Source organism: Rousettus aegyptiacus, unplaced genomic scaffold (assembly GCF_014176215.1).
Source record: "Rousettus aegyptiacus isolate mRouAeg1 unplaced genomic scaffold, mRouAeg1.p scaffold_m13_p_13, whole genome shotgun sequence".
Taxonomy (NCBI): Eukaryota; Metazoa; Chordata; class Mammalia; order Chiroptera; family Pteropodidae; genus Rousettus; species Rousettus aegyptiacus.
In genome coordinates, this window is record NW_023416288.1 from 20,849,800 (window position 1) to 20,863,582 (window position 13,783).

Below are 13,783 nucleotides of genomic sequence, written 5' to 3' on the forward strand. Positions count from 1 at the left end.
CTAGCCACAGAGCAGTTGATTCCAGGGGAAATAAATGGATTGTATTTTAGTAAATCAACTAGACTGTGTCTTTGGGGAATTATGTTGCATTGAAAGTAATTTTCAAGATAAGAAATAATTATCTTTAAGCACCACCACGTCCCCTCCCCCCGCCCCCCGCAGCCATTTTAAATTTTGTTTAGGACTTTCCTATGGAACTCTACATTGCCAGCAGAGGGGACTGTTGGATTAGAAAGAAATAGATTGAAAAGTCAGAGAATAGCCTGCCAATAAAAGGCCTTAAAGATCAGGCTTGGGAGTTTAGAAGTCATGGCTTTGCTAAAAGTGGTGACCAAGAAGGTAAAGTTCACAAAAAGCAGGGTGAATTAATTAGAGAAAGACTGATGAAAGCTGGGACACCAGATAGGAAGTTCAGTTACAAGGTCCAGATCTATGAAAAGCAGCAGTGGAAACGCAGAGGATGCAAAATGTCTAAAAGATACTCTGAAGGGATAAATTATTTATTTTGATGACTAAAATGTAACGATACCCTAAAGATGGAGTGAGAAAGAGAACGTCTATGGAAGGAAAGCAGCCACTCAGTGTCTTACCAGTAAGAGCTCAGAGTAAGCAGGGTTGGAAAGACATCTCAAAGGCAAAAATGTACATATATAAGCACAAAATTCTTCAATTCCTTTATAAACATTTATTAAGTTGTGGAAAAAGTGAAATTCAGGAAATTTAGACCATTTAAACTCTTTTAAGAAGATAATTCTGGACCCAGGAAATTAATATTGAAATTAATTTCTTAATATTGCAGAGTTATACACTGAATGGGCAGAGGGGTTTAAGATTTTTGTAAAGTTATTTAATCATTCTTGCATTTTCTTCACATCACTGATTCTTAAAACTTTACCAGGGTCTAATAATCTTAGCCATGGAAATTTAGTGTAATTTTGTTTACTTTAAATTATATTTATCGTAAAATGCTTTAATTACCCATGGATAAAATTCAGCTGGCAATGAGAATTATTCCCAGGTTTGAAAAGAACAACTTTTACAATTGAGTGATGGCAATGGTTGATGCTATTGCTTTAAAAGAAAAGAGTGATCTAACTTCATCTGGAAACCAATGCCTCATATCCCAGTGTCAGTATCTTCAAACAGTGATAATCCAAGAGAATTGTAGGCTATCTCCCAAGAGAAATGGCTCTAAAGGTACACCTGGCTCTCTAATTTTATAAACACACATATCTTGTTGCAATTTGACTATCATCAAAAAGTTAACTCCTTGAGTTGAGAAAGCTAATACGGTAGCTTTTAACCTTGGTTGCACATTGGAATCACATGAAAAATTAAAAAACAAACAGACTGATTTTTAGCTCCTTCCCCTTTCCCCATGCTAATCTAATTATTCTGGAATGTGGTCAGAGAAGAAAGTCTTAGATGCTTCCTGGGCAATTCTAACTCACAGACACAGTTGAGAATGTCAGCTGTTTCTTAGTGATTTTTTGAGAGCTCAGATTTCTTTTCACTTTTTAACAATTTCCTGAAGTTACAAAACCTTATTAGAATATATCACTGGTGTAGGAGAAAAAATGCCCAAGGGAATGAAAACAAACATACAAATAATGCAAGGACAAAAACAAAAACAAAAAAGCTTTTCTAAGAAGTAGGAGAGCACTTTAGGGAGAAAATTGTTACTTAAGGAAATTATTTAAAGGCTTTTAGATAGACAAAGCATAATCAATGTTTTGTGTGGAAACTGTTGAAGCGAGAGGAAGTTGAAATTATTCAGCATAATATAGTAAACAGATGTTTCCCTTTGGCAGAGAAGCTATATCCTATTGGTTTTGTTGTTTGATTGGTTGGCCAATAGGTTTAGTTTTCTTAAAATCATCATGCATTAAAAGACTATTGTTGACCCATAACACCAGCTCAAAGTAAAAGTTTGATAAATACCTTCTGAATAAATAATGAGACAGTTTTGGTTTGGAGAAAGGGAAACAAAGGGAATGAAGGAAGTTGGCAGCTCCATTGTTCAGATAGCTATGCTAAATCAAAACATTTCATGTTCACGTTCATGCTACTCATAATCTTGATTCTCATTTCCTGTGTTTTAAAAGAACAAGTCATAGAACTACAAATCTAATCCGGTCACATCTAATGCACAGATACTTGGCATTTCCAATAAGATCTTGTCCAGTCTCCTCTCAATATCTCCAATAAGACTATCCAATACATCTGTGAGTTTTCTAGATTCACGATAGCAAAATGCTTTGGATTTATCTTTCTAAGCTGATTTGTAATTCTGATGAAAATAGGAATGTAAGAATTGGAACTGAGTTTGACTTGAAGTCCTTCCAGCTCAAGTGGTCTGTCTCCATAATCAAGAGTAGTTTATAGAAAAGCAGAGCTATCTTCACTTAGTTACTTTAGCTTCAGAAGACCAGGGTGTATCCCCAAAACTTCCATTTTCTTCCTTTTGTAACTTATTAGAAAACAACATATCGGAGTACATCACCTTGAACATGTTTTTGTTTCTATCTTCCATATACTCTTAACAAGCAGACTTATGAATGCATGCAACTGTAAGAAGTCTTTCTCTTTATATGCCTACATAAACCTCTTTCAAAGGTAAAGCAATGCCCAATGACCATGAAAAACTTAATTCTTGATTACATTTCCTTCTTTATTGTTTTGATGAAGACCTGTCTCTTGAGTCGACCTATATATTATTCCTCCTCATTTCCCTTGACCATTTATGTGGACTCTTTTCAGACTCCTGCAGCTCCATCGAATCTTCCTTATGACTTTAGAATTGCATATGTCATCCAAGAGTTTATGTAAAAGGAAGATTGTATTTGCCATTTTATTTCCATTGCTTTTCTGATGATTCTTCCACCTGGATGGCATTGTTGTCTGCATTCTAGAATGTATCTTGCCAATGTTTTTGAGGAACAATCAACCATCACTGCTACATCCTGTTTGGAGCTAAAACTTAGAGCACAATGTTTTCATAATTTAAGTATGTTTTGGAATCTAAATTTCCAACATACATTATTAGATGTGTCATTTGAGTTTGGCTACAGATAATCAAACCCTGCTCTCAAACTCTTTAGTCACTATTTTTTTATTTTGCATAATTGAGTGAAGAGTGTTAACTTAGAAAGGCTTTTGTGTTCCATGTCTAGCTGCCTAATATTTTAAGTGACAGAATGTTAAGCATATAAATTTCGCTCTCTCCTTCAAAGGCAGTGTGTGAATCTTACTAATTTTTATTAGAACACAATAATCCCTGCCATTGATATAACACTTTAGAACTCTTGGGTAAAACCAACACCTTGTAATTAGAATAACAAGTTAATAATCGCTGCCATCTGCAGACAACAACAACGACGACGACAACAACAACAACAACAAAAACCACTGGTTTATACCGACTTGTTTGATTAAAAGCAATTTCAAATGAACAGAATAATTATGTTTCCAGGGAACAATGCGCTCACAGATGAAAACAGACTTGGTTATTTCCGGCCGTCCACATTTGCATTGGAACAAACAGCACCCAGAGCAAACAGAAAAAATATTGAGCAAACGCAGTTGCACTGGCAACTTCGAGAATATAGAATTGAAAGGTGAGGTTAGATGGGGAATAGATGTGTTCCCCCAATAGGACACTTCTGAAGCATCACTACTCTGATTTTTTTCAGCTCCCTCTGTAACCCTTTCTGAGCAAATCAGTAATATAACTTACATAATAAGCCAAATTGTTAACCAGTCACATGCTAAATATCTGTCTGCTTCCCATACTTAACTCAAACTTAAGTTATCTAGTCCTAGAGCAAGAAACTGTTGTGTTCTAATTCATTAAGTTTGTATATGTAAATACAATGTGGAGAAAATACTACCATATATCAATGGGGAACATGTTTTGGTATAATGTTTGTGGTTTCACTTACATGTGGAATCTAAAAAACAAACAAACAAACAAGGAAAAAAAAAGAAGAAGAGAAACAAACTCATAGATACAGAGAACAAACTGATGGTTGCTGGAGAGGAGAGGGTCCGGGAGGGATGGGTAAAAAGGTGATGGGGAATAAGAGGCACAAACTAAATAAATATAAAATAAATAAGCCATGGAGATGTAGAGTACGGCACAGGGAATATAGTCAGTAATATCATACTAACTATGCATAGGCGATAGGTGGGTACCAGACTTATCATGGTGATCATATCATAGCTACATAAATGTCAAGTCACTATGTTGTACACCTAAACTAATATAATATTGCATACCAACTATACTTAAATCAAAAAAAAATTAAATAGTATGTGTTAAAAGTTGTCCTTGGATAATAATATAATTCAGTTGTTTTTCAATGGCAGCTATTATTGGCATTCAGAAGGGACAATTTCTTCTTATTCTGTGCACTGCAGGATGTTTAGCATTCCTGGACCCTACTTACTGTCAGTAGAATCTGCCAGTCTTATGACAATCAAAAATGCTCCCATATATTTCAAAATGGTCCCTAGGGCAAAAATCCTTCCCTCTCTCCCAATAAAGTATCTTTTGGTAAGGTTTCCCAGTAGAAGTTGAAGGATTTAATAAGTAATTTTCCTATTGTATGGTCCGTGACTCTTTAGAGAAATTCTAAGCCAAAGATACAAAGGAGAGCTGAATCTAGAGAATATTTTGTATAGAACTAGAAAAATATTCATCTCCTTTTACCTTTTGCTAAATGATGCCTAAAAAGGGGTCTAAAGTTAGAAACTTAAAAATGTTAATTTCTCTATGACCAAAAAAAAAAAATCTCCAATAATAAATGCAGGGTTTAATAACTTCAATGTATCAAAAATCTATAAATATCATTAGGAAAAAAACTAATATCCAATAGAACACTGGATGGAGGAAATCAGCAAGCAATTAAAAATAAGAAAAATGGTTAATAAACATGAGAAAACACATTCAATCTCATTTATAATCCAATAAGCATAAATCAATAAATTAAAATGACAAAGAAGTGATTTTTTTTTTTTTACCTATAGAATTGACACTTTATTTCAAATAAAAAAACTCAGTATTGGTGAGAATTCAAAGAAGTGAGTAAATAGAAACAAAATGATGTAGCCCTTTTGGAGGAAATTTAGCCATAGCTGTCAAAGTCTTAAAATTCTGCAAGTCATTTAATCCATCAACTCTACCTTTGGGAATTTAGACGAGGAGTATAATTGTGGTTGTGAGCAAAGATTTGGCTACAACATTGTTCTGTGGATCATTATTTTTTATAGTAACAAAGTAGATACAACTTACATTTTTTAAAAATAAAAAATTATATTAATAAACTGTGGCATATCTAGAAAACCATTATGAACTAAAAATAATGCCATTGAAAAATATTTAATAACATGGAAAATATTCTTAGTAGATCATTAAAAAAAGCTACAAAACAATAGGCATAATACCCTTTTTGTAATACACATATGAATGTGTGTGAGTATGTATGAGAGAGAGAGAGAGAGAGGGGCGCTATGTCTCTCTTGTAGAGACTTTCTTTTTTTCTTTGGAAACTCCAAACCCAGCATGGTGTCTGGAATATAGAGTGTATATTAGGAGTGTACCAAGTCAATCATATACATAAACGAATGATGAATAAAGGACTATACACACATTTGCTAAGATGTGTATTGGTTCGGGGTCTAAGATTAATGTTTTTTTTTTCTCTTTTTCTCTTTATTTTCTGAATTTTATTCACTCAACATGTATTACTTTTGTACTTTAAAAAAGTGGAAGTCATAGAGAAAGCCTTACTTTAGTTAGAAAGAAATTTGCAGATCCTAAAGGGAAAGATTTTTACACATGATGTAGTAGCTTTGCCTCTATTTGTTATGATCGGTTGTTTCTTAGCCATAGTTTGAACTAATTTAAGTGGCTACTCACCTGCTGGGGTGGGGGCGTACCTCTTCCCCCCCATCCAGAAGTAAGATAGTAAGCTTCTAAATCATCCCACCTTACATGAGAGAAGAGACAAGGGTAACTGGGGAGAAAAATCCCTGGGAACATTTAAGAGAATAAAGTTCTCGTACCAGTTGCACTGTAATTCTGATCAACTAACGTCAGCGTTATAATTATAGTCTGAGGGACAGCTTAGTTGCTTTAAAAAAGTTTTAACATTTCCCCCGCTGTTGCAGTCAATCCCCTTGTCTAGAAAAGGCCATGACTTGCTAGGGTAAAAAAACAAACAAACAAACAAACAAACAAACAAATAAATAAATAAATAAATAAAAATAAACCCAAAGCGCCACCCAGTGGCAGCTCATTTAATATGCACGTGGTTTTGTAGAAGAGAAGTAATATTGTCCAGCGAGATAGGCTCTCTGACCTAACATGCCTTACCAGCTTCAATGCACTGAATTTCAAGGGCTCCTTCCTCCTTAGGATTTTAGATTTCAGAAATGTGAGGGCTCTGGTCAGCCTGGGAAAGACAGCATCCTGAAATGCTATTATCTCTACCATCTATTACCAAATATGAGGCTCATCTGGAGATAGACCTTTGATTTCTCATAGCATTTTTATAATACGACAAAAATCATCTGATGTCAAGGAGCTATGGTCCTCTTATCATTCATTTATTCAATTATTTAATGAACATTTACTGAGCACCTCTAATTTCCAGGAACTGTACTGGGCACTAAGAACATAAAGATGAATAAGATACCTTTTCCAGATGGGGAGGTGCTCCTGATCTCATGTGATGCTAAACTGGATGATCTGGGCATCACCAGCATCCTTTTAAGGTCTCCTCCCAGAATCCCCTTCCCTGGATTTGGAGCTGCCCATAAGAGAATGATGCTCAAGATTTGAAAGGCTGAAGAGAAAGAAAAGCTATATTCTCTATAAGCAACTGCAGCCAGACTCATGAACAGATGAGAGATTCGCAGTAGCTCCCCGGGGAGCTCTTGGGGACCACCTGTGTCACTGCTGCACCCTGAGACCCTAAGAGTGCTTCTGGTAGATCTTTAAGAATTGTAGCAGCTCCCTGGTGAGTTTCTGAGACCCGCCTGTACCGTTTCATGTATTTCACACCAGATTTTCTTCAGTATCAGTGTCCCTCACCTCCACAACAGCTTTTCTGCCTTCATTACTCCCTCGGCTCTTCCAATTATCAGGCAAGTCCCTAATTCCTGTAGCAAATCCTGTATGGCGGAAAAACATGCAGTGGCTTCTGTTTTCCTGACCAAGCCTTGACTGACTCAGACACACAGAGAATCCTACAACATTGCCATAGCATAATGATACAGGAATAGATGAGGTTGTATGAGAACTGAGTAGTAGGAAAGCATTCCGGCTTCAGAAGAATCGGGGATGGCTTCCCAGAGAAATTGGCATCGAAGGTAAGTTTCGAAGGTGAAAAGAAATTGTCCAGGTCCAAAGGAAGACTTAAAGACTTGAGCATTTGGTGGGGGCGGGGGGGGGGGCAGGGAAAGGTTTTAGAAATTCTAGCTAACCAAAATAGAACCATGTTTAAAGTCTTGTACTACAAGACTACAAGTTACCAAGTTTACAATTAGTGTGCTGATGGAGAATAAAACAGCAGTTTTCTCATATGATTATCGTTTCTGTAAAGGTTATTAGAGATTTGTAGATATCAATGTGGCAAAATGTCACAATGCTGTTAAAGCTTCTTAACCAGATTGGCTTAAATACTGGGTAAGCCAGCTGCTGTGAAAGCTAGCCACTAAGAGTTCCCAGCCACAGCCTTTTCTAGACAACCGCCCTCTGGTGGGAGCTTCCTGCAAGTGCCTGGAAGGTTTTGCCTTCCTTCAAGGGCATCCATGAACAAAGACTGATACAGGCAGACAAAAGCCTGGCCCCATTGCCCAAAGGTTCGATAATGTTGTGATGCCATTCACTCTCTCCATGGGAACAGGCTGAGAATGGATATTAGCAGAAATTTTGTCTTTGCTTAGCTTTTCCATCATAATATCAAAATTAAAAAATTAGGTGACGTGTGTGTCTGACTGGAAGTCGACATGGTCTAAGGCAGTACTGTTTGTGCCTTTCTCACATCCTGGGCTACATTACAAAGCCAGCTCTCTTTTATCACCATGAACATCATGCCGAATACTCCTTACTAATTCTGGGACTCACCTTGGCTGGTGGTAAAGGAAGATGCTCCCCCAACTCAGATCCTCAACTGAAATAGGGAACGAAAGAGACAGTGGGATGAGGGAGAGTGAGTTCTGCTTTTGGCAGCAAAGTCTGTCTTGACAGTGGAGGACATGGAAAGATATCCAACAGGAAGTTAGATAGGAGTCTGAGGCATGAGTTTTTTAGCATCATCACATTATAAGTCACACCATTTGATAAGGTTTTAATTCCAATTGCAAATAAGAATGGATAGGAGAGTAAGACTGACGATTCTTTTTGCTTTAGTGAGTTATTCTATAGAATAGATATCTGCACCCCTATGTTCATTGCAGCATAATTTCAATAGTCAAGATATGGAAACAACCTAAGTGTCCATTGGTATTTTCTATTTTCTTTTTAATCTGTTTCATTTATCTTCTCTCATTTTCGTTATTTCCTTCCTTCTACTACCTTGGGCTTAGTTTGTTCTTTTGTTAATTCCTTGTAGTATAAAATTTGAGTTCTCTTTTTTCTTAATGTAGGCATTTATTGCTCTGAACTCCTGTTGTAGGATTACTTTCAGCGAATCCAATAAGTTTGGTATATTGTATTTCCATTTTCGTTTGTGTCAATGTATCTTTTAATTTCCTTTTGGTTTCTTCTTTGAGCCACTGGTTATTTCGTGGCATGCCACTTCATTTCCAAATATTTGTGAATTTTTCAGTTTCCTTTCTGCAATTGATTTCTAGTGGTATCCATTATAATCCATAGACAATTCCATTGGCCACAAGTTGAACATCTTCTCTTTCAATATCAAGGCTGCTTGTACATTGTTCCTGGATCCATAAAATGGGATGACAACAATAGTGGGTACTTCTCGAGATTGCTTTAGAGACCTAGTATGGTCTTAGATCAGTGTTGGATTCATACTGTCATCGGTACATGTTAGCTGGCTTTATGTGTAAACAAAGTGCTCGGTACAAAATTTTGTCTTTTAGCTGGATTAGAATAAACTGAGATGAGTTAGGGGTAACTAGAGTGAGCGATTATAAAAATGACACTTTATATCTAGATTTTATTGCATTCGAAATGCAAATAAGTAGATTTTGGGTTGTCTACTTCCTTCTTACCTTTCAGAGGTCTTACCTTTTAAGAACATACCTTGTAAAGGTATGTTTAGAATGGTGGATCTAAAAGGGGAGAGAGCAAAGTTTCACTATATATGCTCACTATATATATGTACAACAGCCATACGTCGTAAGCAGGTAAAAACTGCTAATTACCTCTAGCAAACTACAGTACTTCTGTGCTGAGAATCATTCTGTGAAATGAACTTGTCATTTTTCCAATTTGGCATAAAATAGTTTGTCCACACCACGACATTTGAGAAATCCAGGAAACTGCCTGAAGACAAACTCACGTGTCATGGCTGCCACCTCGTGGTTATATTAGCCCTCAGAAATCAAATACCTTATACTGCAACAACCGACTTCTAAAATACACCAACGGTTTGAGTATGGCTATTTTTTCCTCTTGCATTATTAAAAATTCTCCAAGTTGCAAAGAGGACTATGAATTAATTTCTTGGCACCAATTTACTGGCTAATTAGGGCCTGAAATCAGGTAAGAATTCCCATAAGTTCTAAATCACATAAGCTCTGAATCAAGTAAGGTCTAAAGTGTACAAGAGATGTGTGCTTGTGTGTATTTCTTACAAATTTTAAAAATCGAAAAAAATTCCCATGCCTAATTAGATGTTCTAAATAATTTATGGACTACCCATCACATGGGATATATATATTCCCATTAAAAATATAGAATTAGAAACAAATTATAAAATTATATTTTTTCAATGTACATAGTTATATTCTCTATTCCAAACCTTTGAAAGGTAACAGAGTAAAGGTTAAGCACAAAGTCTCTAAAACCCTGTAACTTTGGATCAAATATTGTACTCTGATTACTTACTAATTACATGAACTTGGGCAAGCAACATAATACCTCTGTGCCGCTTTCCTCATTCCTCAAAATGTGGATGAGCTCAATAGTACATACCTCACAGCCTTTGGCATTCAAGAAAGATGATCAATAAAAAGCTCTTGTTCTAGAACCAAAATTATAATAGCATGTGTCAAATTCGCTTTATTGTTAAAATCGGACTTCCCCCTTCAAAGTGCACCTGCTTGTCACCTATGCTTAGGAACCTATTCCCCCAGCTCTTTCACTCCTGCCTCCTCCCAACACACTTATGTCTTGGCTCCTGGTGGCCCTTGAAATTTTCTGCTGGTGACCCAAGGTGAGGGCCCTCAAAATGACTGGCGAGCAAGATGTCAGAACTGCTCCTGGCTAGGGCATGCTGTATCTCCCATTCTGCGAACAGAAATACATATGTTTTTGTTATTGTTGCAATTATTCTATTCCTGAACAGGTGGGAAGAATTTTCCTTCTCGATTCATGAAAAAGTGCCACCTCCAGCCCTGAAACAGCCTTCCACTTTAGTACATCACCCAGAAATCCTAAACTTTGGGCTTATGGCCATGACAAAATGGAATTCTTGGGTTGTCACTCCTGAAAAGGGGATGAGTATATTGTATGTGTAAGAAAGAGAGCGAATTAAATATTTGGTGACCGAAGGGTAGATTGGGGGAGTTATTAGTACTGGTACTTGCACTCTTTAAGTTGGGAGTGGCCATGTAACTTGCTTTGGCCCATGAAATGTGAGAAAAAGTGTTGTGTCACTTCAGGATGGAAGCTTTAAGTTTTGGTACACGATTCACCACTTTTTCCATCCTCTGTCTCACGGGTCATGGAAGTATATGTCCAGATTGTGCTTCCATCAGCCTGGGGTCCCACAGTGATTAAAACCCCTCAACAATGAGCAGAGCCTCTTAAAAATTCAAATGAACTTATAGTTTGAGCAAGAAATAACACTCGTTATGGTAATGCACTGAAAACTTGAAAGTGTTTTCTCATCATCATCTAATCTATCCTATTATAGAAAACGATTAGCGTCACTGTGACTCCTGGGAGGTGACCCCTGCTCTCCCTCTCCCTGTCCTCAACTCAAGCCCAAAGGAGGCCCTTTCCCTTAGTCTCCTAACTCACAGCAGAGACCCAGGCTGCAGTTTCATGCTGACAGCGGCAGGGTAGTTAGGAAAGAACACACAAAGGTTCTGGCACCACATCTCTCTAGCTGACGTGGGGCCCCACCACTTGGTAATCAGCTGAATGACTCTGGGCAAGTGACTTGTGTAAAACAGAGGTAACAGTGTTTACCTGTTCCAATTCTATGTCTATGTAAGAAATCACCCCAAAACGTAGTGGTGTCAAACAACCATTTATTATCCTCATGGATTTAGGACAGAGTGCAGCAGGGATGGCTTGTCTGTGCTCACTACGGCTGGGGCCTTAGCTAGAAGTCATCTGGAGGTTCATCACTCACATACCTGGTGATCGATGTTGGCTGTTGACCAAGACCTTGGCTGGGACTGTCAGCCCTGACTCTTACACACAGCCTCTCCATGTGGCCTGGGTTTCCTTACAACATGCATCAAGAGAAAGCAGAGGCCCAATCACCTTTTGTGACCTAACCTCAGAAGTCACAGTGTTACTTGTATGGGATTCTACTAGCCTAGGTAATCATAAAATCCTGCTCAGGCTCGAGGAAAAGAAATAGACTGTTTCTTCAGAGGAGTTAGCCAGGCTTTGGAACAGTCTGTGGGACCACAAATATTGCTGTGGCCACTTTTAGAAAATAAAGTCTGTCATACTTCCTGTTTACAGTCATACTGAATGAGTAAACACAAAGTACCTAGAAGAGTTGGTAGGTATACGCTTGGTATTAGTGATTTATCCACTCTACAGGTTTAGAACCATATAGAACTGCCTCCATGTCCAGGTTCTACTCTGCCTCCCTGGGGACCCACTCCAAGGCTTTGTTATCTCAGACTCCAGACCAAACTAAGGTGACCTCAAGACAAGACTTAAGGAGCATGCTCTGACTGCGGCCTCAACAAGATACTCGCGCAGTGGTCTCACACCAGGGGGTTGCTTCTTTTTTATACTTACCTAAGAAAGAGTTTAAAAAGCTTTGAGGCCTTAACTGAGATCATATACTTGCATTTTGTGCCTTTGAAGTAAGAGATCTGCAAGGAAACATTCACTCTTTAAAGCAGTGGTAGGATTTAGGTGTTTTGTTTGTTTTTCTATTTTTTATTTTTTTAACAGACTCCCTATTTTTAAAATTCTCATTCTGCCACTCCCCTCCCCTTTGAAAACCATTAGCTTGTTCTCTGTATCTAATGTTTACTTTGTTTTTTTAGATTTTACATAGAAGTGAGATCATACATTTATCTTTTCTGTGTTATTTCACTTAGCATAATAGCCTCTATGTCTATCCATATTGTTACAAGTGGTAAGATTTCATTCTTTTTTATCACTGAATATTTTCATTTGTGTATGTGTATGCATATATATGTAATATGTATGTATATACCATATCTTCTTTATCCATTCATCTCAATGGACATCTAGGTTGCTTCCATATCTTGGCTATTACTAGTAATGCTGCGATAAACATAGAGGTATAAATATCTTTTCAGGTTAGTGTTTTTGTTCTCCTCAGATAAAAGCAGAAGTAGAACTGCTGGATCATATGGTACCTGTTTTTATTGTTTGAGGAATCTCTATACTGTTGGAAGTATATCATTCTGTCAAAAACTATAAAGTACCTTTTTTCGTGTCAGTGTTAAGGCAAAGTGAAATAAGCCTCTTAAGGGTCCTATCATTCACTAGGGTGCTGGGATGAGACTAAAAAGGCAGAGTGATATTAATATAAAAAAAGAGGTACAAGAACTATACCAACTGACTAAATATTAAAGCAGGTTGTATTCAGAGCCTACTACTTTACTTGCCGCTGACATGGGAACGTGGCTAATGAGCAGATGGCCAGACCACAGGGAACCTACGGGCGGGTAGATTCCTGCTGAGATTACTAATAGCTACTTCCCCTGTGCCTTTAAAGCTATACTCACACCTGGATAGGAAAAACAGATATAACACTAAATTCCTGTAACACCGAGGCTCATTCTCTGGCATTCACATCTCCCTCCCTTTGTGGAACATTATTCCTTCTCTAACAAACTTCCGTTTTGTCTCTATTTTTGGCTCACGCTTGAATTCTTTCCAACGTGGAGTCAAGGACCTTCTCTTGGCAAGGCACAGAGCTTGAATCCCTAAACAGGAAGATTCACCCTGTCCTGCATCAATATTAGCTAACAATCTTTTAGTTTGTTGAGGGGACAGGATTGTCTGTTGTTGGTGGTGTTGTATGGATTAGAAACCACATACCTCTTTAGCACCCAGAGTCACCAATATCAGAATGGTCCAGGAAAACAGGTTTGGCCAGTACAAAGCTGTTGAGTCATCTGTACATGTACATGCCCCAGTGGCTACTGTTTTTTAAGTCTCCTATTTTAGTTGCAGAAGAAAAGGCTAACTTTATACCCTGTGCCAAAAGCTTTAAGTAGATCTCATGTACAGTCTGAAGTCCAGTGAGTCACTGCAGTTATAGTTAGCCTGCAGGGCTGAGTTCACCACTACGAAACTGGCTGAACTGAGTGTCTCTACTGTCAAACTTTTGGGTGGTATCTAAATGTCAGATGTCATAGTCAC